Below are 23,445 nucleotides of genomic sequence, written 5' to 3'. Positions count from 1 at the left end.
AAAAGCCAGAGCTGGAAGTTGAGCAAAAAGGAGCATTTGTTGGTGCTTGCCCAGAGAGAGGAGGTGGAAAGTTTGGGGCCTAAAACAGTAGTGTGACATTAATGTCAGAATGTTTGGACTTCTTTATTTATGAAAGAAGTGCCCATGTCTTTTTAGGTGCAGAAGTTAGATGGATGCAGCGGTAACAAAGGACCCAGTTTCTCAGAGATTCTTAAGAGCTGCCAGATAAAATTAGGGTTTCATGAAAGGCTGAGAGAGTGCAGACGCTCATAAATAACGATGCTGTCCTCCTTCCTTCAACAGCACTGCAGTGGGCTCTTCTGGCAGCAGGCACCATGTTAGCGCTTTTAAAACACTTTAAAAATTAGGTTTATATTTTAATGAAACATCCATGCCTGTTTTGAAAGATATTTTTGTTTTTAAGAAATCTAGACATTATTTTTGTTCAAACAATATAGCTATCTTGTCTTCCTCATCCAGAATGTGGAATTTCTCCCTTGAAAATTCATAAGGAACTGCAAAAAACACATAGCCCTGAACATCGTTGGAGCCATGCTGTGTCCCAGCAGTCATCTCTGGATGTCAAATATAACCAAGGTTGCATCTTTCTCAGTGAGAAATGAAGGGGGGGGGGTCACAGTTTGTCACTTGTTATATTTACAGCAGAGGCTATCCTGTATCATGCAGGCTATCTCCCAGTGGTCAGCAGAAAGCTAAAATTGAAAAGAGGTGATCCAATGGATTCACCTCTAAGCCTTCGTCCCAGCCCAGAAATAATCCAAACATTTCTTATAAACATGAAGGCTTCATTTCATTTAAAATCATGACAAAATGCATACTTGTTTCAAGCTGCAAAACTAACTGCTATATGGCAATATTTTGTGCCTTAGAAAACAGGTGTTTGCACTGGCCTAGACATGGTTACATGAGTCAGATAATTCGAAACAGCTCAGTGCAAATGAGAGTCAGGGGAGAACGTCTCACCAGGTTTGTTTCTTACTCCTTGTCTGTTAGAAAAAGAACTATTCCACTGAGCTTTTTAAAATAGATTTAAAAATGCAAACATGAGGACAAATCACCAACCTCCCCCTCCCAAAAACACTACAAGCACTGAGCAAGAAAACAATATTTAGCCGGAGTCACTCTTCCATTTGAAGCAAAAATTACAACAAAAAATCTAAATTACAACAATAGCAAGCCTTTTCTGACTCTGGAGTGATGGCATCGTCCGTGCCTTTTCATTTTGTTTCAGAAGGAAATCTACCTTCCAGTCATTCAGTCCTAGAAGCTCCTTGGAGCATGTGGTCTCTAAGCTCCAGGGAGAACCAGGAGGCTGAAAGGGAAAAGGTCCCAACTGCACCCTAACACAGCCCAAGAAACTACTTCATTATTTGTGTTTCTTTATTGAAATTCATCCCCTCTCATAGCTGAGGTGATACAGACTGCTTTTCCATTTATTTCAAATGCTCCCTGTTTCTGGGGTAATCATTTAGATCTGGGAGCTGAACCTCTGAACAGAGTCTACTTGACTCCTCAAACAGAGATGAAAATCCAGCCTGGAGATCAATGGGAACTTTTCTGGTAGTTCTGGGTAATTGGGATAAATTTTCTTCTTATTCTTTTCTTTATCTTGCAGCCAGGCAGTCTTCCTGCAGGAACTGAAGAAAAATAAAAAAGCAATTTACAAAAGCCAGCCTCAAGACTAAATCTTACTGTGTAATATAATCTCTCTTTGGGAGTTTGTTTTTTCCCTTGACCAGGCTTATATTGCTGCCAGTTTCATGGCTCCAAAGTTGGTGAGTCACATCTTGATCTGTAGAGGAGCTGGGTCACGTCCATTGTCACATATTACACTTGCCTTTCCCATTGCTACTGTGGGTAAGAATTGCCAATTCCATTAGCATGGCTAACGGTTCTAATTTGCTTCTGGTTTACATTGGCTGCAGGGAAAGCAAACACAGTAACCCTCCACTTTAGGTGGCACCAGTAGAACTAGGTTTGTCATGCCACAGAGCAGCCAAAAGAAATACAGTAATTTCTGGGAAACAGATTTATTTACATGTGATATTCTTTTCAGTGCTGTACTGTCACAGCTGTCTGTCTGTTTAACAGGCTTGGATACAAAAGATCTGGATGAGGACTATAAAAGAAGCAGAGGAAAGTGGAACAAAATTAGGGAAATACTGGAACAGAGAATACCAACAATGAATCCTTACTGAAATGCAAACGTGAGACAAGAGAATACTGAAGATAAAAAAAAATTGGTAACATAAAAGAAAGAACTGAATGTGGTCAAATTCAGGCCCTCTACATTTAAAAAACAAACAGCAAATTAGTGTTGATAAGTACAAGAAGTTGCATTCTGGCTTTTCCATTTGTGTGGACTCTGTTCTCTGCAAACAGCCAAAGCTCTTGGCATCCACAAAAACCATAATTGGGCCCCTCACTTTCCTTGTCAATGCCATGTCTAGGCTTTTGTCCCTGTTATTCTTAAGCAATAGTTATGATAAACAAAAAATACCTACAATGCATACATGCTAAGGTATTAATATAGTTTATTTTGTCCTGACTGGAAATGGAAAGTATCAGACAAATCTTTTACAACATTGATGAAAGAAAGTCACAGGAGGGCCAAGTGTTTCCAGAAAATTCTTGTGTGATGTTAATCAAAATGCTAATTCCCATAAGGGAGAGAGCAGGGGACTGACCTCAGGACACACAAGACATTTGAGAAGCATTAAAACCTGCTGGGCCTTATCAATCTCAGAGGATGCCACAAAAATTTTAATTTTGAGAAAGGGGTTATGGGGAAGGCAAAAGCATTTAAAGATTGACAAATAAGCATATATGTTTTAAAAATTTGTCCCAAATACCCCCAAATTTCAATCTGTACTGAATTAGTGAATCTGCAGTGTACACTGAAGTGTTAAAGCAAAATCATGTTCCTCATTCATTGACAAACTGGCAGAATAAATTAATTACTATAGTTTCCTTCAGTAATTTCAAGGGGTGTGGAGAAGGCTCTCAGAACAATTCAAATACCTGAACTAAAGAGCACCAAGTGAAAAGAGACAATTACAGCTGATTTTTGTGAGCTATTGCCCAATGGCAAAATATCTTTTCTCTTTGAGCAACACATATTCCAGATATCTGCTGCTGGCACTTTGTCATCTACTTCATTGGATGCTGTGCTTCCTGTTTTGGATCCTGTACTAAGCACATGTGGGAACTAACTTTTATCAAATCTGACAGCCAACCCACTGTGTGATAGACTAGTTTCTAAAAAATGTGTGGAACGTTTTGGGCTTAAATACAAGGAAATTCAAACCCAGCTGGACACCCTCCACTGGCCTTTATGTGAAAAACCTCTGCTTGACAATTTTTAAGAGCATTCTCTTAGAAATATCTCTAAATCAGTTTTGAGACATTACAATTCCATAGCTTGTCTCATGATGGGGAAATTGTCAGGAAAGCTTTATTTCTTGAAGGCAAGTAGAGATTATTTTTCCAGCTATCAAGCAGAGGAAGCCTGATTGTGACATCTCCATAAATGCTCAGGTCACAGCTGCCAATTGAAAAGCCAAGAAATGCACTGTAAAAGAGGGGTGACAAAAACTGTGTTGGAAACTGGGATCAGTGTCTGGCTGGGAGAATATGAATCCTAAAAAGACATGCCTCTGTTTCTACACAATTTCCAGCCACCAGAGGGGAACCACATGGAATTTAAAGCAAACCTCCACCTTTCAATCATCAATTTTCAAAGCAGAGATGTAATTTGTATTGAATTTTACTGGATGGCTTACAGACTCTCAGGATTTATTTCTAAATTGATTTCCACTGAACATTTCTCTACACCTATATTGGCTTCATCTCTCTTGCATTTTATGGGATCTTTCACATCAATGAGGAAAAGTCCTTTTTTACCTGAAACAAGGGAAACTTGCCCATTTAAAAACCATGGGCTGAGGATAGGTATCTGTGGCACAGTTCAATATCATGCAGAGATACTGGAAGCCACCCTGGATATTCTTCCTAGGTTATGGGAAACATTATGGCTGTATTAACACAGGACTTTACCCAGACTCATAATTTGCTTCTCAGTTGAGCTATTAGCGTATAGAAAGTGTTTTATCGATGCAAAGAGTATTTTGTTCCACAGTAACCTATTTAGATTTCACTTGCCCTTTTTGGGACATCACATCCTGTTAAGCAGACTCTCCAAAAGTGACTGGAAGGAAAAAAACAACTTTTGTGTGAGAGATGATTCATCTGATCTACATTAAATTCACTACATCCCCTGTGGAAGGTATCAACAAATGGGAACGCCAAATGCAATTATTTACTGTTGATGCTGATTGTGGTGATTATCTTGCAAGAAGCAGGCAGATTAATGTGCAGTGAGGAGGAGGAAAGTGTTTCTAGTGTGGTTGAGTAGGTTAGCCACAGGCCTAGTGATCTGATCTAAACTTCAGCTTGAGCTGAAGTTTTCAAATGCCTCTGCCTTCCCACTTGTGCACTTTAACACAGTGAGAAGCTAGTTTTTCTGAAGCATATGTGAATCTGATCCCAGGCTATGTCTGAAAATTTAAATTAAAGGTTTAGAACTTCCTGGAATGTACCTAGAATGAACACTATGTACCATAATTCACTCCACTTCGTGGTGATTTTTGTTATTCGGAGGGCAGTCTCCCCATATCATACAACCTATGATTTCCAATAATAACAAAAGATTTTTTTAATTTTTGGTTACAAGTGCCCGGCTGTTTTATCTGTATAATGATAACTGCAATTTCAATTTAAAAAATTGCCCCCTTCGCAAGAGCCAGTAATTTCATTCACCACATGTGTCTGGATTCCTTTACATTATCCTAACACACACACAATTGTCAAGCTACACTTTGACAATGAAATTAGTGTCATGGACAGGAAAAAAAATAAGAGCTTTAGCCTTTAGGTGCACCTGTTTACAGCAACTAGGCAGGCTCAGTCAGGGTGTGTGTGTCAGTCTGCCCCTGCAGCTGTTCCATTACCATAAAACCCATAGTATTTATTAAGTTTTAAGCCTTTCTGAACTCCGTAACTTTGGCTTACAAAGGGAGGCTGTAATGCTATGTCTGGACTGTGATAATGGTTCAGATAAAGATCCAGCATGTGACTCCTAATGAAAGCATTAAGTCTATTGGAAGGAACTATATCAAACTATATGCAGTAAAGCAGACAGCAAATATGAACCATGAAGAATTAATGATTAACTATTCACTGCATGCTTCACTTGGAACAGGACTGCCATTGAAGCAGTCTGCAAACTCTGTGGAAGAAGTTAATTCACAAACTCGTATTACACAACAGGGTAAAAATCACAAATGCGTTGCTTAAACTTTGGGTGGCTGTTTTTTAGTGCAATAAAATTATTTTTTTGTAAATAACTGTTGGGTCTTGTTCATGTCCCCAGTTCTGCAGCTGATTATATACACAGACAGGACATTCTACAAAGACTACCTAGGCACACTGAATTTATTGGCAGTCCCAGGCATGTCCACGTGGATTCAGCTAAAGCATAGAAGTCTCAGTCATGATAAATAACCAACTCTTAGAAGCTGAATTACATCCTTATTATTCTTTAAAATTGCTTGTGGTTTTTTCTTTTCCTAGGAGAAAGTTGTGTGGGATTGCACTCGTTAATCTTTGTGCGTTCTGTTATTTCAGCAAACCGTAGCATCTGAAAGACAAATTCAGAGATGCCATCATTTAAATGACTTCTATGTTAACATCCACAACTTCAAATTAATGTCACTGGCAGACCTGGAGGAAAACCCTGGAGAACCCAATGCCGCAGATACTGACAGGCTGTGAGGATGACATCTGTCTCCCTCTGCTCCTGGCAGCAAGGAATTGCTGTCTTGAAACTGGTATCTTACTTCTTTGAAAGGTACCAGTCTTGGCTCCTGGTACTCCAGTGGGAGGAAAATCAGCCCGCTCCAGGAGCACTGCCTACTCCAGGGGCAGTGCTCCTGCAGGTCTCAGAGATTAAATCCTGCTGTCAGCTGGTGTGCTGTGGTTCACCACTGTCCTTGTCAACAGAGTGAGAGCCAGCCTGCTCTGCTGCCGTGCAGAATCGTGGTGTGCTGGGGATCTGCTTGACCTGCAAGGCCCTGGGTGTGCCCCAAGGGCACGTTGCAGCTGAAATCTTGACCTGACTCCACACCCTGGGTGCCAGAGGAGCAATCTTGTGCAAAGCTCATTCTGTAATCAGAGGAGGAAATAAGACAACCCCAGCAGTTAATTCAGTTCTGCCTCAGATTTAAATTGCTTAACCGTAGAAGACACCATTGACAGTGTGAAATGATGAGGCTCCAAACTTAAAGCTCACTGGAAGGGCATGGTTGTTTACCTAAGTCAAGTGCCAAGTACAGAAATTATGTTTATGCCAACAGAGTTCTATTTATGGCACTTCTGTTTATCTTGCAATCATGAATGGGCCTAATGAAAAAGAGGATGAGCTACAGCATATTGAGGAAAGTAGGTTATAATGTTCTCTTCCTAAAACTGCAGGAAAATTTCAGTGTTAAACAAGAAGTATGTAATGGTTTGGGCCAGTGTTTTGGTGCAGACTGATGCCAGCTCCTGATTCCTCCACCTCCTGGCACTGTATTCCCATCACTTTATAATCAGCATGCGCATGCCAATTCCATCTGTGCTCCTAAAGGGGCTTTTGCATTTGTTTTCTGCTGCTAGATCAGTGGGAATTTGAAGGACTCCAAATTAGTTATGTTTTATGACAGATATGAGCACTTTAACTTCCTGTGGTAGGCTGACCAACCAGACACCGACCCAGCCTCTCTCTTACTCCCCCTCCTCAACAAGACAGGGGGGAGAAAATAAGATGGGAAAGTTCATGGTCTCAAATAAGGGCAGGGAGATCACTCACCAGTTACTTTTATGCACAAAACAGACTCAGCACGGAGAAAATTAATTTTATTTATTGCCAGTTTGAAAGAATAGAATGGTGAGAAAGACTGAAACTAATACACCTTCCCCCTCCTCCCAGGTTCAATTTCACTCCTCAGTTGCCAGTTCCTCTACCTCCTTTCCCAGGAGTTTTACAAGGGGATGTGGGAGAGCTCCTTCCTGCCATTCTTTACTCTTCAGACTTTTTCCTTGATCCAGCATGGGTCTTTGCCAAGGGCTGCAGTTCCTTTCAGGAGCCTGTTCAAGTATGTTGCAGGGAAATACCTTCCATGCCATGGTCTCCTTGAGGAGTGAACTGCAGGGAAATCTCTGGGGGGTGTCCTCCCCTCCTTTGACCTTGTCCTCCCCATCTCTCTTATTTCTCACTCCTTTCATTTCCTTCATTTCCTCCTTTGCTATCTGGAGTTCTGTGCCTTTTTCCCCATTCTTAAATATGTTTTCTATGAGGTGCCAGCAGTTTTGCTACAGAGAGCTCAGCTGTGCCCTCTGGTTGGTTTCTTGGTTGGTTGGAGCTGTCTGGAACCATCTGTATTGAGCATGGGTCAGCCTCACCCAGTGGAGCTCCACACAGGCCCAGATCCACAGGAATATTTCCTTCTGTCAGTCTCATCTGATCTAAACATTTCAGGCAATTTCATCAATAGACATGTTTAGTTGCACGTGGGAGCTCTCACACCTGTTTTACACATCCAAAAGTCAGGTTCAGGTTTGCAGTTACTGATTGGCAAGAGATAGGCATCTTGAGGGGTGTGTTCATATTAAACTATGGATGGATGGATGGCAGGGCTGGACAACCCTTCAGCAGACTTGTCCTTCTCCACTGACTACAGAGGTAGAGGAGGCAAGATGTTATTTTCCTCTTTCCCTAAGTCTGCTTCATGTCTACCCTAAAACAGCACATTTCTCTGCCTTTCAGAGAGGAAACACCCCTTCCTTCATTACAATCAGATTTTACAGCTCTGTGGATCAAACAGCTTTAGAACTTCACCATCATGACAGACCAGAATTTTATTAAGGAGTTATCACAGCCTGGTACTGCAGTAGGACTTCACAAAGCTTCATGCTAGTTTTGAAGTCTTTGGGTCTTTGTGTGTCTGTGTCTGTGTGTGTGTGTGTGTGTCCTTACACAGCTCCAGAGGACAGGTTAGGGAGGGGGTTTGAGTGCAGGACCTGTGATGCTCCACCCTGTTAAACAGCTCCCTCTTCGACTGCGCTTTGGATTGCTCCAACTACCTGTCTCCAAGACAAATTTCCTCAGGAGGGCCCACACCAATCAGTGACAATGGGCTTTTGATTTATCAGCAGAGACACAGCTGTTACTTGTGCTATCCTAACACTTGAATATTGTGTGCTGAATGGGCCCAAGGTACAAACAGAGTCCTGGATTTCAAGAGAGAAGTTAAGAAATGCTTTCAAAAATAAGGATGGGAAATGATGACCCTGTGGAGAGATCCAGTTTCAAAAAAAAGGCATTTGGAGCTATTTGAGGTGCCCTGAGGTACCAAACATGTCCATTTGGTGCTGGGAAACACAGCCCAGGGTGCATGGGGAATTTTCTTCTGGCATGGAAGCCAGGGACCCACTGGGCTATCCTGTGATGTCTACAACCACAACAGCACTGTGCATTTAAACAAACCTATCATAATTAATTCGTCAATCACAAGTTTATATATTTTCTTTAAGGAATTGATTTCAAAATCTATTTTCTTTTTTGCTTCTTTTTCTAGGTACCTATTTAGGGAATTCTGAGATCCTTACTGAAAATGAGTAACACTTTACATTATGAGCAGACATCTTTTTCAGTGTTATTCGCCTCACTGATAACTTTGCTGATGAATGTGAAAAAGGCAAAACCAGCCAAAAAATGAAAATGTGAGAAAGGGAAACTGTTCCTAATAATCACTATTAATTTGAATTCTTTTTATTCGGAAATAAAATCCTTCTTTATTTGTTTTCTTCCCTTTTCTTTAAAATAATCTGGAATCAGCTAAATCTTTCTCCAGCTTGGTTTTTAAATTAGTCATTGCTTTGGGTTCTCCAGCTTTATAATTTAGAGAAAAAAATCTTCCTAGCATTACAAAACCACATTTCCTTTTAATTTAGTGGCTGCTTTCCAAAGCAGGAAGTTAAGAAAATAAAGCAACTTTATACACAGAGTAAGATAAATAGTACTGTCCTAAGAGGCAATGCTATTTATACTCTCTTTGTATTTTTATTTCCTACTCTGCCCTCTTCCCCATTCCACTGACTGTAATTAAAATCATAGCTTCTGAAGTAATTTTACATTTCCTTTACAGTGCTAATGCTGTTCTATCCCCTGCAGAAATTATAATGGTGTGGTTGCTAGTGTAGGCAAGCTAAAAAGGACAACTGGCACTTTAATCTGTTCTATTTAAACCTTCCCTTTTTAGCTAGATCATTATGATGAAATAGAGGGTGCTTTCACAAATGTTTTATCCTGAGTAGAGTCTTGATGCTGTACATGTTCTAACAATTCCATTGCTGCAAAAATACCTATCTTTCTGAATGTGGCTGCTCTTCCTGGAAGAGTAGGAGATGACCTGGGTTTCAGTAGGGAAGGAGTCACACAGCATTGACAATGACTCCTTGTTCAGTCTGTACAGGGAAATACAAGCCTAGAGTTCTTGGTTTGTGTTCTGGGGCTCTCCAAGGCACACTTGCCTCTCCTCTGAGAGAAGAGGGAAGCATGTTGCATAATTTAGCAGGACTGTGTTGCTCAGGCATGGGCATACACACCAGGTGCCCTAGAGCTGGATGGTTAAATTAGCCCCCCTGGACCTGGATATAAGCTATTATATAAAAGTGGTGTTAATGTTATCAGCAGCAGAAGCTTAGTAAAAGAAAAGCTGGAAATAATTCTCTTTTACAGACTCCAAGTAGCTGGGATCAGATAAGGAACAAAGACAGGAAATGTTTCAGGGACACCTTTGTCCTCAGAGTCTGTGTCTACAGGGCAAAAGGCATTTCTCCCAGCTGGTGCAAGGGCTGTAGATGTGGTGGGCTGGTGGGAGTGGTGCCCAAGCTGTGTCTGCCCAGGACTGCTCACAAGTCTGATGTCACAGAGAACCTGTTGCTTTATTTCAAAACAAAGCCAGAGAGATTATTAGTGGTCATGAATTATCTTGCTTATGGTAATTGGGAGTGTATGGGGGAGTGCCAAGATTGTCTGGCAGAGCAAGAATTTTAATTTTTTCCCCCTAAATTATGAAATATTATTTCCTAAATTGTTTCCCTGTATGAATAATATGCTAGCCATGGCGGAGTCCTCCTAAGACACCCGTCCTTTGCTAAGTTAACTGGATTTAACTGAAGGTGCACTTCTGGCACTGTAGACCTTTACTGAATTTGATTATAAGGGCTTTAAAAATGTTAAAAATACTGGGCAGGAACTCTGTGGGACTGAAACCCATTAATACAAAAGGCACTGCTAAAGACCAGTGACAGAAATATCCTGCTATCTTAAATTTGTATTGTTTGGGGCTTAGGAGTCACTGTAAGCTAATGGCAAAAACAATCTAAAACAGTGCAGAGTTAACTGGTAAGGCTTTTTTAGGATGCATAAATGTCCTTTCATCAAAATGCAAACAAATGCCAACCACAGTGAAGGCTGATCCCTATTTGGGATCCACAGGCAAGATAGGAAACCTGCATAGTCTGAGGCTGCCTCCTCATGCTCCTTCAAAGGTGAAATAGAGGTGGTAGAGTTAAATCACTCAGAATACCAGGCCTCCAGTAAGAAAAAGCACTGTCCAGTGTTGAGTGACATAAAGAAAAGCTGATTTAAACCAGTGAAACATACCTCTCTCCATCCCTCCTCTAAAGGCAGTGAGTGGTTTGACTAGAGCTCAGTCATACCTAGAGCTTTTCCAAACGGGAGATGTGTGGAAGGGGTGTCTGGGAGATGTGGAATAAATCCAAGATAAATGCAGGACCTGCTGAACAGGCTGCATGTGCAGCTCAGGGGGCAGTGCTTGTCTGCTGCTGCTCCATGGAAATGTCAGGGGGCAGTGGGTGGCCAGACAGGACACCTCAGAGGCGACTGACCGACCTGTGACGTGACTGGCAACTCCAGGTATAAAGCTTTTGACCTGTGCCAGGGCTACCAGACATCCAGAAGTCACAAGTAAAGCTATTAATGTATCAAAATCCACCTAGAGGGAGCCTCTCAGCAGGAAGGAGGAGGGAGGTGGGGGCACATGTTCAGAAAAATTTGGAGAAGCCTGCTACGTGCGAGATTGTGGGTGTGAAACAGATCTCATCTCTCGGTGTTTTGAGGCTAGAACGCTCTTTTTCAAGTGTTGTTAGGGTTTTTTTTTTTTTTGAGAGTCTAAACGTTAAAATGTGATCAAAGTAACAGTTTGTTTGCTAATGATGTGCTCTAGAATGGAGCTGAGATTCCTAATTGCAAAATGGGTAGTACTCAGCCTGGCTTTCTGATTGGCTTCAGGGAGCTTGAATGCATGGCCTTATTTCGCTGCAAAGCCCTGGCAGACTTTGCACATTAAAATTCTAAACTGTCTAAGTAGGTGTGAAACTAATTTTATGTTTATTTTTTAAAAACCACCTATGATCATTTAGGGCCATCCACTTCACTTTGGGAGGCCCTTACCTAGCTGCAGGTGGGCCCTGGGAGACAATAAAGCCCACCTCAGAGAGGATAATTTCTTTAATATCATAAGCTGAATATTTATAGCTTCTGGAATCGTTGTAGCTACTTATCCATGTTTCCAGCCACAACTTTTCTTAATAAGAAGGGCTTTGAAAAACTTGCTAAATCTGGACATAAAAGGAAACAGAAATTTTCCTAGTGCAGTGGAATTTTTTAAAAGTCACATAGTAACTTTATTGATGAAACAAGGAAGAAAGCACTTTTCCACCAGACTGTGCAGAGCTTATTTACAAAACACAAGATTTTTTCATTAATGTGTAGACACGGCAAAGCCATGGTGAGGTTTCCTGCAGAGTGAGGGTGCTTATGGGAGAGTCATTTCATCAGTGAGTTATCTTATTTGTTTGCTTGTGGTGTTTTAGTATGTTTATGAGAAATGAACCTTGGGGGGGAAAAAAAGGCTTTCAAAGAGAGATGAAAGAACTCAAAGATATTTTTGAGTTTTAAAGTTTTATTTTACATGTGAAAATATGTGTTATGTCCTATTTACACAATTGCAAAAATGTCTGCTAATCACATTTTGCATCTGTAATTCCTGTGAACCTGACTCTCCTAAGCTCACTCAGTCACTGACAGAGACAAGCTTCAAAAGTGGTCAGCAACGTCCACTGAGGGCTGAAATCACACTGGCTGACTGGGGTTCACTCTCAAATTAAGACACATAATTTTGGGTATCTAATTAAAAGTTTCTGCATGTAAACAAGAGAACTAAGCTTCTTTTCCTTTCAGTGGGGAATTGAAGAGCTGGAACAGGATTCAATTACCTGAGAGTGGGTATCTGTTGTCACATGAGATGCCCAAGTGGCTTCCATCAGGTTCCTTCTGATGCCTAAAAGAGGTTCAGGTGTAGCATATTAATGGTAAGCATGTAGTTAGGTCAATGTGCAAGTGTAAAAGCAAACATACATATGGGACACCTTCCTGGCACATATTGAAGGAGCTGATAAGTAATTTAATTTTCAGTATTTCTTTTTACATTTCTCAGAGTCCAAAGTTCTGAATGTGAAGGTACAGTTGGGATGTGGGTGCTAAGCAGTTGTGTGTGCCCTCTCTACTTGAGTGCCACCAGAACTACAGGTCAGACTGCAGATAGAAGTCAGTGTCACTAACTAAACTCTCAGAAACAGAATCAATTTTCAGCAGTCCTACAGACAATACCTTCTCTGTCCTTTTCAGGGATGGTAGGCTGAAAAAAGCTTTTGCAAATGTGCCCCTCTAGTTGTAAGGTGCAAAAAACCACTACCAAATGGGCTAACTAGCTGCTGAATGAGGCTTCAGACTTAGTACTGGCAGGGTAAAAATAATTTGGGGAAGTTGTGATGCCTTCTTACAAATGATGGGAGCTAGGAAGCATTGCAGTTATGTGAAAGTGCTGTTACTCTGTATGCTTAATTAGCTTTTATGTGTGTTTATGTTTATATGACTATGCATGCTTGTGTTATTACTACATTTATAATTGTAGGGAATAAAATCTGAAGTATCATTTCCCCACTATATATAACCTCTCTAAATCAGGACTACTCACTGTAAATGCCTTTAAACAGTTAATCAGCAATGCTATTCTCTGCCTTGTGAGTGAATAATTGCTCTGGAGATGATCTGTTCAACAGTTTTTACCATAAGATATTAAAACCACAAGAAACTGTTCTTTCCAGCCATGAGGACTTCCCTCCTTTAAGACAAATCTTGCAAATAATTGACTGTGAGTCACAACCCACTGCCTTGTATATCCAGAAGGAAAAGGATTTGGTTCTTTAACTAAGCAGTTGAAGCTCTTTTATTTTTTTCCACAGCGCTGGAAAAATAAAATAAAAAGACTGATTGATTATAACAACAAGCTGAACACCAGATGTTTTATGAATATATAGCTTCCCCAGCTGACACCCTCGTGCATGTAAGAGAAAAAGAAAAAACAAAGGACTGTTTATAATTGTCAGAATATTAAAACCTTTGCTTATTCAATGTTCTTTCTTTGCTGGCCTGTTCATCCAGCCAAAAAATTCATTTATGACATAGACCATTCATTGCTTGAGTTTTGCTTTCCAAACTTGGTAGAAGTATTTCATGGCCATAGTCAGATGTCTTTCTTTATGTAAATTTTGATAATTTGGAGGCTATCTTTAAACCAGTTCCTGAAACTGCAGACTGCAATAACTCACTTGGTTTCATGTGCTCTGCTCAGTCCCATCAAGACAAATTGCTGGGTTCAGTGTCCTTTGCCAAAAGAGAGGAACATTCCCTTCTCCTGTTACATAACACTGGGACACTTGAGAGGGAGAGCTGGGAACCAAGGCTTGCTGACTAGCAGGTATTCTACAGCCTTGGGGCTTTCTGCCACTCTTTAGAGTATCTTTTATGGGAATCTAAATACTGTTCTGCTGAAAATTTGTGAATGTAGCTATTACTAATGATCAGCCATTTCTAAAAGACAGACTGTGGACCAGTGCAGTACCCTTACAAAAGCTTCTGTTTGCTTTTAAAGGATTTTTTGTTACAGCAATGCAAGAGTTGGTCCAAGAACACCTAAAAAAATAGTTCTTCATACTGTTTTATGATTTCTATAAAAATCTATGGTTATTTTTTCAGAGTTGTCAAAAAGCAAAATCCTGCTTGGATTCATTGCTATCTTTAACTCCTTGGATGACAAAGTACCTGAAACTGATTTTTTAACGGCATTACTGCTTTCAGGAATTTATTGTTTCACATCATTTGATAGAGTTCCAAAACACACTTCAGATTTCACGTGTTGGTTTGAGCCTGTTGCAGCCACACATTAAAGACACAGAGTAAAACTGGATAGCAAGCATTAGCCTCCCTTCACAAGATTGCTGTTAGCTTGAGTTAGGGTCTTCAACTGCCTGAATCTATGCTTTGCAGGGGCCACACTTTGATGTGACTGAAATGAGAAGTGCCATGACTGCTTTGTTTAAGCTGTGAAATAGCTAAAAAAGTATCACATAAAATCCCTTGCTTTTCTGTTTGAACTGTTCTTCGGGAGTTTTTATAATCTGTATATTTAAAATGGGATAACTGGGTTAGTATTTTCTCTAACTTAAATATATACACAGATGTGCATGAATTGTGTTTAATTTCAGAGAGGAATGAGGCTTAGACCATCACATGGTGAAGGGCAGGTCCACGTGTCTTGCTCCTTCCTACTCTGTAACAGTTTTTGAACTGGTTGCTATGTGACAACCAAAACTAACAAGCCAGAGGACCCAGGACCCCAAACTTCCTACACATCTTGCAGAAAGTGAGGGCTGTGAAGGCAAGAGACACCCAAATAAGGGCTGCTGTCAAAAGAAAGGCCATTAATTCATCTCTGTGATGCTTGAAGGGATTGCAGGTGACCAGTCTGCACACACTGCTGGCTGCAGGACAAGCACATGCTGCTGCTTTGCTGACCAAAGAGCTGGGGCTCTCAGGGGATTGTGGAGTGGAAATACATGAGGAAAAACTTCCAGTTCATCTCACTGCCCACTGAACAATTTATGTGCATATCTGGGCATATATAGTGTGATTAAAAACCAGAATAACTTTTATATGTACCACTGAGGGCAGTGAGAACTGATCTCTCCTGCTATCAAGTTGCCAACAGCCAGCTGAGGTTCTCAGGGTTTTCTTAAGCAGTTTTTAACCAAAGAAGGAGAAAAAAGGGAAAATAGAGGATTCAAATCCCAAGCTAGTTATTTCTGGTACTCAAATATGTTTTGTTAGTTTACTAGACTTGCCAGATCAGACTCTAATTCTTCATTCTAATGGATCAGCAGGTGTTTTTCTGGTGCAGATACAAAGACAATATTCTGTGAGCATATTTATTCTCCATAAGACCATAAAATAGATTATTCCAAAATTTCTCTTCAGTCTGTAAGTAGATGTGCCTGATAATAAATACATTTATCACTTTTCCAATTAAAATAGAAGCAAAAGGATGCTTTTTGCAAGTAAAATTTTATAATTCCTGACATTAAATTTCTAAAAGAGGTATCAGATTATGCTATAGTCTAGAGAAAATACAGTGTATATTTAACCCTTTAGAACAGTTTTGATTTCTTGATGAAAATTTATTTCCTTTCAAGAAAGGGCTGCTGGAAGGCTACCAAAACCAAAATTTGCACATGAATTTTAGTGAAAGGCCTGTGAGAATCCTGATTATCCCTAGTAATATGTGGAAATTAATCTCCTCTGATTTTTCTTCAACATTTTCCCACCTGGCAAGAGGTCATGCATTAAAAAAAGACACCCTGTGGACTAATATAGGATTAATTTTGAGCCTCTGATGGCAGTGCACATGGTCTTTCTATAAAGATCTGTATTACACAAATCTATAGATAGTTATAGTGCTCTGTAACATTGTCACTGGAAATGAGATTCAAAGATTTCAGCAGCTGACATATGCTAGGTGGTTAGCACAGGCCCAATTCTTCACTTCTGTTCTAGTTTAAGCATTCACTTAACTGTGCTCCAAACCAAATTTTTGCAAGTATTTTTGCTTTAAATAGATGTACACATGCACACTTTTATATATGTATATATACATATATAATTTTTGGTGCTGGGGACAGAAATAAGCAGATACCCAAGACTCAGATCAGTTCCCTATGGGTTTCCTCAGATTTTTCTGGTTTTGGAGGGGGACTGCTCATGAAACTGTTTCTAAAATGTCCACAAAATCTTTACAGGAATTCCCTCTTTTCTCAAAATCCTGAAACATATTCAGGTATCAAGCACTCAGTGCTTAAAAGAGTATGTTCCTGGTGTTCCTTTGTGCAAAGAAGTGTCTCAGAGCTCTGCCATGATTGTGGGAGTTAAGGAACAGTTGCAATGGATCTCCTGTGGCTCCAGGGAGCAGGTGCTCTAAATGTGTGTTATAGCCCTGCATTTGCAACTTGACTGCTTCAGTCTTGCATCAGAAAGCCTCCCTTAAAAAGAGTCACATTTCCATATTTTATTCCTGATTTTATTTGAGCTTACATTGAAATATACCAATATTCCTAAAGCTTTCTTTTTTTGTATGTCAAATGCTGCTCTCAGTAAATAAATGTGGATTTGGAGAAACTGTTTATGGCAAGTAACATCTCAAAACCTGGAGCTGAATTGATCACAATCAAAAAATATTTTGTGAAGCATTTCAGCTTGTTGTAACAAGACTGTAGAGTGGACAATGTAACTTTGAATAGCTGAGATCTTTTTTCCAGGAGAAGAATGGAAAAATACATGAAATATTAGACAGTTTGGCAGTAAAAACAGACAGGAGACAGAAAGAGGACTTGTGATTTGATAAATATAAAAGGGGAAGAAATAATTCTTACTTTTTTCCACACACAGGAACACTTAGATGCAACTTCCTTTTTAAAATCCACTGATGTCAAATGCATGAGGAACCTGATAATGACATTAATACTAACAAAAGAGGACATTTGATATCCTAAACTATGCACAGTGTAATATCAGGTTTATTTTACACAAAACAGATAGTATCAGCCAAAGATAATCCCTGCCACAGAACAGAGTATCTTAGTCAAATACAACTCTGCTATTTATAGCTGACTTCAGTATAAACTTTCTCCTTCAGAGATGAAATTATTTAGCTTCTTATGAGGTAGAATAGTCATAAACACCTTTCAAAGTGGATCACTTTCATTAAGGTGCATTTCCCTTTCATTAAAGTGCATTTCACTGGCCTCAATTTTAAAACTGGTAGGATAATGAGACGACTATTTTGATTTCACTCATTAAAGGAGAAGATGACAGAAAAACAGTTGGAGAACAACCTTTTTGGGAGCTGGTCCTATGATGGTCTGGTCTGGAGAGCCACACAGTGCAAAGCAGACACATCCTCTTCCATTCAGAAGCACAGCCCGTGGAGGTGCCCACCTTGTGTGCAGCAACCCAGAGCTCAAGGCAATGGGGACACCTGAGTGCAGCTGCATGAGCCATGTCTGAATGGAGGAAACCTCTACCACTCCCATGGAAGCTGGGCTGACAGTCAAAGTGGAAGAACTTCCACAGATCAGAGGGAGTATCTTTACTTCCCTCTAGATACAAGTGTTAGTGTTAAATGCATTAGCTGGTGGTGAAAGAGGCACACCATGCCTCTTTCAAATCACTTTGCCTCTAGCTCATTAGATCTGGGCTCTGGGTCAGGGCTTTCTGCTAGGGAATGAAATTCTAATAACTAAATACTAGGAACCTTGAGAGAGGCCCTACACTACTGTCCTACTGAAATCTGCACTTGAAATAAATATGGATTGGGGGCAGAAAAACACTAGAGGTTTATAGTGCAGAGAGTTGAGAGAGGAAGGTCATTGTTTGACTGCAGACCTGGTGGCTCCCATTTGTCATGCAAAGCAGAACAGCTTCCCACAGAAAACCCCATGTGTTTGCTAGGCTGGTTATGTGCTCTGCTAAGTCAGAGGACACATTTTAAGTTCACACACTGAATGAGGGAAAGGGAAGATTTGAATGTTAGCTTCGTATGTTGGATAATATTATCCGAACCTGTAAGGCATATGCCTCCTCTGATTTGTGAATTGTTGCAAATCTCCTTCATAAATGTAGCTTCTATTTACCCTTTTCTTTCAGAAAGACTTAGATGAGACAATTTGTAATTTTAATTTTTTTTTGCACCAATCCAAATTTGACAAATCTGATTCACATTGAAGAATCAGTTTCAGTTGAAATAGACTTCTTTTTTCCCCCTAAAAATGCATTATTTATTGAAAATAATTCACTTGACCACGCTATGGAACAGCATTCCTGGCTATAAAAGAGCAATGTCTTCTCAGTGTCTGGCCCCCTTGTTTGATGCATTTTCTGAGGTATACTTGGTGGATTAATTCCATGTTAGCAAAATGATCAGAAGGCCAAACACAGTGTAATATCAACTATCCATCTGCATGAGTCCCTGCAGTGGGAGGTGTGAGCAAGCTGGAATCTTCTAACCCTACAGGGCAAGAGTATGAAGGAAGAAATTCACCCAGGCTGCAGCACGAGCTGCCAAGTGTTTGGACAGGAATAAGAGAGGAATCTCTGGCTGCTAGCAGTAATCCTCCCAGATCTAGAGTTTGCTGATGGCACTGCCAATGACTCTGACTCCTTTAGTGTACTGCTTTCACATATGCTTTCATTTATCTATTTGCCTATTGTTTATTTATTTATTTCCTAGAGGATAATTTTTTAATTTCATGTAGGATTTAAATAATCATAAATTGCTTTTGAGGATATGGATCTTCCTGTCAAAGTATTGCGATGTCCAATCCTATAAAAGTGTTTGTCCCAACGTTACTGTATCACTCAGTTGATATTTACCTAATGCCAAATAAGAATAATCATTTTGAGGCAGTTTGTTCAAAGATGGGAGATTTCAAATCCCATCAGAATGAATGAGTGAGGAAAAGATTGTAACAAGTAGATTTTTTTTTGTAGATATTTTTTCCTCCAGCGTTTAGAGCAATGCAGGATATGTGGAACCGGGGAGGTTCCCAGAATTTTGCTTAAAACAAAACAAAGGTCCCTGTTTCTTTTCAGCTTGAAACCACCTGATCCTCATCTAAACCTGGAGACCTGACATTCTCTTTGTTCTCCCCTTCAATCAATCAAGCGTACGTGCACAGCTTTTTCAAATCTGCTTACTGCTTACTTCTGACACCAGAAGGATGTTCCAAGCTGGTGGTCACTGAATTCCTTTGCTTAAATCAAAACATTCTGTGGAAATCTAAATTTAACCATCTTTTCTTTCCTAAAGGCTGATAATAAGCAGACTCACAAACTAAAGCGGTACGGTATCTTTCCAATAGAGTGGAAAGGCAGAACCGCATCACATATATGGGCTAGCTGATAGAGGCCAAATTCAGTCCTCTGCTACATTCTTTGGAACCATGTTGAATTCAATGAGAACAACCTGCACACAGAATCTGACCCCAAAATAAAAGCCTAGTCACAAATTTGATTTGAATTGCTTGACATAGAAGTGAGGTTTTTTTCCCCAGTATTTTTGAGTAGTTGTTATAGTAATAATAAAGATATGACATTTCTTTATGGAGTAAGTCAGAAAATATTTAGAAATACTTGTGAAAAATAGTGATGATCTGCTGTTGTTGTACTATCCATTAAAAAGTGTCATTTTCCTGTGGTGCTTTGGAGCTATTATGTTTGAGATAGGATGGCTATCTGTAGTGCCAGCTGACTCAAAAATTCAGGTGAACAGGAGTTTACAAGTAGGTTGAGTTTTATTGACTAGCAGAGCTGTCTGGACTGCTTCAATTTAAGCAGTCCTGTAAACCCCCCACACATTGTGGTTGACTCCCTGTACTGGAACACAGGGTCAGGACACAGAATGAAGCTCCCATAAATCCAAGGGGAAACCATCAGTGACTTGCTACACCACTTAGACACACGCAGGTTTACAGGGCCAGGTGGGATCCACCAGAGTACTGCAGGAGCTGGCAGGAGGGCTCCCTGAACCCCTTTCCATCATCACTCACCAGCAGCTCTGCCTAGCCAGGGAGGTTCCACTTGACTGAAAGTCACTGGATGTGCCACCCAATTGGAAGAAATTCTGGAAGGAGAATTCAGGGAAGGAACTAAAGCCCTGTAAGCCTGACCTCAGTGCTGGCTAAGTTCATGGAGCAGATCACACTGAGTACCATCACATGGCACATACAGGACAACCAGGTCACCAGGGCTGCCAACATGGGTTTACAGAAAAGAGGTCCTGTTTGACCAACCTGATCTCCTTCTGTGACCAGGTGTCCCACTTAGTGGATGAGAGAAAGGCTGTGAATGTTGTCTACCTGGCCTTTTATAAAGCTCTTGACTCCTTTTTCCACGGAATTTTCCCAAAACCCCTGGCTACTCATGGCTTAAATGGGTACTCTCTTCACTGGGTTAGACTGGCTGGGTGTCTGGACCCAAGAGTGATGGTGCATGGGGTTACACCAGCTGGCAGCTGGTCACTGGTGGGGGTCCCTAAGAATCAGGACTAGGGCCAGTTCTGTTTTATAACTTATCAGTGGTCTGCATGAGGAGATAAGTCAATCCATAAATGACAGCAAGTTGTGTGGGAGTGTTGATCTGTGGAGGGTAGGAAGGTTCTGCAGAGGAATCTACAAGGACTGCATCAATGTGCTGAGGCCAGTTGTATGAGGCTTAACAAGGCAAAGTGCCAGGTGCTGCACTTTGGTCACAACTCCCTGCATCACTACAGGCTAAGGGATGAGTGACTGGAAAGGGGCTCAGTAGGAAACGACCTGGGGGTGCTGCTTGACAGCAGCTGGACATGAGCCAGAGTGTGCCAAGGTGGCCAAGAAGGCCAATGGCCTGGCCAAGAGTGTGGCCAGCAGGGCCAGGGCAGTGAGTTTCCCCCCACTGATGCAGTCATGCCTTGAATCCTGTGTTTAGTCTGGACCCTCTCACTAAAATAAGGCACTGAAGTGCTTGAGCAGGTCCAGAGAAGGGAAAGGTCTGGAACACAAGTCTTATAAGGATCAGCTGAAGGAGCTGGGGTTGTTTAGCCTGGACAAAAGGAGGCTCTGGGGAGACCTTATCACTCTCTACAACTCGCTGAAAGGAGGTTGTAGCAAGGTGGGGGTTGGTCTCTTCTTCTAGGGAGCAAATGACAGAATGAGAGGAAATGGCCTCAAGTTGGACCAGGGGAGTTTCAGATCGTGTAGTAGGAAAAATTTATTAACTGAAGGGATTGTCAAGCATTGGAACACTAGTCAACATCCCTGCAGGTATTTAAAAGTGGTGTGGATGTGGCACTTAGGGACATGGCTTACTGGTGAACATGGCAGTTCCAGGTTAATGATTGGGCTGGATGATCTTGGAGGTCTCTCATGACCTAAATGATTCTATGATTCTAACTTGTTTTTAATGTCTTTTTAAATGCCAAAACATGTTGGGGAAGGAATTTGTTTTTCTACTTTGTTTATAAGTAAGAAGATAAAAATTATGACAATAATTTAATAAGAATTGTCTCAAAGAAAAAGAGAAATATTTCTCTGTGACTTCACTGTAATGTACTTCTGTTAGCTATACTACAGCTAAAAGGAAGACTGGAAAATTTTGGCTAGCATTTCTTGAGTTTTCCTTAATTTCCTCAATCAATCACGGCAATGATGAAAAATAAGCATTCCATTATTTAATGTACACTTAACTACGTGCCTGTCAGAAAAGCAAACTAGAGCAAACTGCTGAGGTCAGAATATCTCTGGTTCATGTTCCTTCTAAATAATAGTCCAGTGGTGGCAGCAACGTCTAGTTGTTAGAAGCTAAAAGAAGTGCCCTTGAAATATTTCAAATACTGTTTCAATGTACTTGAAAGTGAAACACTCACTTAATAAAAGTGCAACCTTGAACAATAGAAAGTGTTAGTGATTAAAACATGTAATCTTTTGAAACATAGTTTCTCCTTCTCTTTCTTTGTACCCTTTGTAACCAGAAAAAGCTCCACAACATGAGTGAATTGTACAGGCACCTTTGAGATCTGTACTTAAAATTCAGTGGCTGGATACCTATGGTATTTGCAAGGAGATGAGAGACATTGACTTAAACCCAGGGCTGAAACCACTAGAACAGGTTCTTAGGCATATTCTCACTCCCCTTCTTCTCTTCTGCTCCTTCAGCTTCTCCTTTTCTCTAGAAAAGTGTTTGATTAAATAGAAGAGCTCTCTTGCTTTTTGAGCAGTTACCTGTTTAGGGTCAGATCAGATACCTTTTCTGAGAACAAGTAGTACCCTCCTCCACAAGAGTCCTTGAGATAGCACAGGAACTAATGGCAGTGTACAGCGTTCCTTGGAGCTGACTGTATCCTGGGCATTTAAATGCAAAAGGGTCACCTATACAAGATGTTTTCATTATGTATTGCAAGTGTACAATTATCAAGGGCAGTCTGAACATCCAAAGCAGTGTCACTGAAATGAAAAGGAGGTAGCATGAGCTGAGCAAACTTTTCCAGGATCCTGAACATGGCTGTGAGTAACCAGACCATGTAGAAAAGTGCTGGAGTGGTAGGAGTACCAAAGAGACTGACTGGAGCTACTTCTTTTCTTGGGAGCTGCTTTTAAACTTTTTAAAAAAATTTGGTTACAAAAATGAGTCTAGAAATAGTCCATCACAAAAGCTTACACTGTGTATCTTTGAAATTTGGACAGATGAGACCCTGCTATAATATTTGTTCCTGTCTCTGACCAGCTGTTGGTCAGATTCCTTGTTACCTATGTTCTGCTCTGAATGTTTTGGGTTTTTTATATTCTTCATTGAAGCACAAATGGCATTTTACTATCTGGTTCTGTAGATCAGAACAAAACACAGTACCCCATAATCTGGGTATTACTACTGTAATTCAAATAATAATTTCAGCATTACATTAGATAAAAACTCTATCTCTCTGTGGCTAAATTATACTTAAGTCAAAACCTAATGAAATTATACTGAAGTCAAAACCTAATATCAGAAGAATGATACAGTTTAGTAAAAATTTGAACTAATACCTCTCCCCCCCACCACATACTCCCTTGAGATATAGAAGCACTTTATGCATTCATACCAAATTTGTCAAATCTATTTCCCAGGGTTTGGAATGATAGGGAAGAGCTTGGTTACTAAACCAAATAATCTGTGACTCTGTCAGTTCTGGCAATAGTTACTAGTATCTTTTTATTTTCTGAAAACTCCTCAGCCACTTTAGGTCCAGCAAACCTATTACTCCCCCAAGAGAAGATGATATTAGCATAATCACCACTGTCTCACCTCTGAGGTGACAGTGCTTTCTACTGGGGACA

Source organism: Agelaius phoeniceus, chromosome 2, assembly GCF_051311805.1.
Source record: "Agelaius phoeniceus isolate bAgePho1 chromosome 2, bAgePho1.hap1, whole genome shotgun sequence".
Classification (NCBI taxonomy): Eukaryota; Metazoa; Chordata; class Aves; order Passeriformes; family Icteridae; genus Agelaius; species Agelaius phoeniceus.
The sequence above is the reverse complement of the archived record's forward strand: the minus strand, read 5'-3'. Positions refer to the sequence as shown.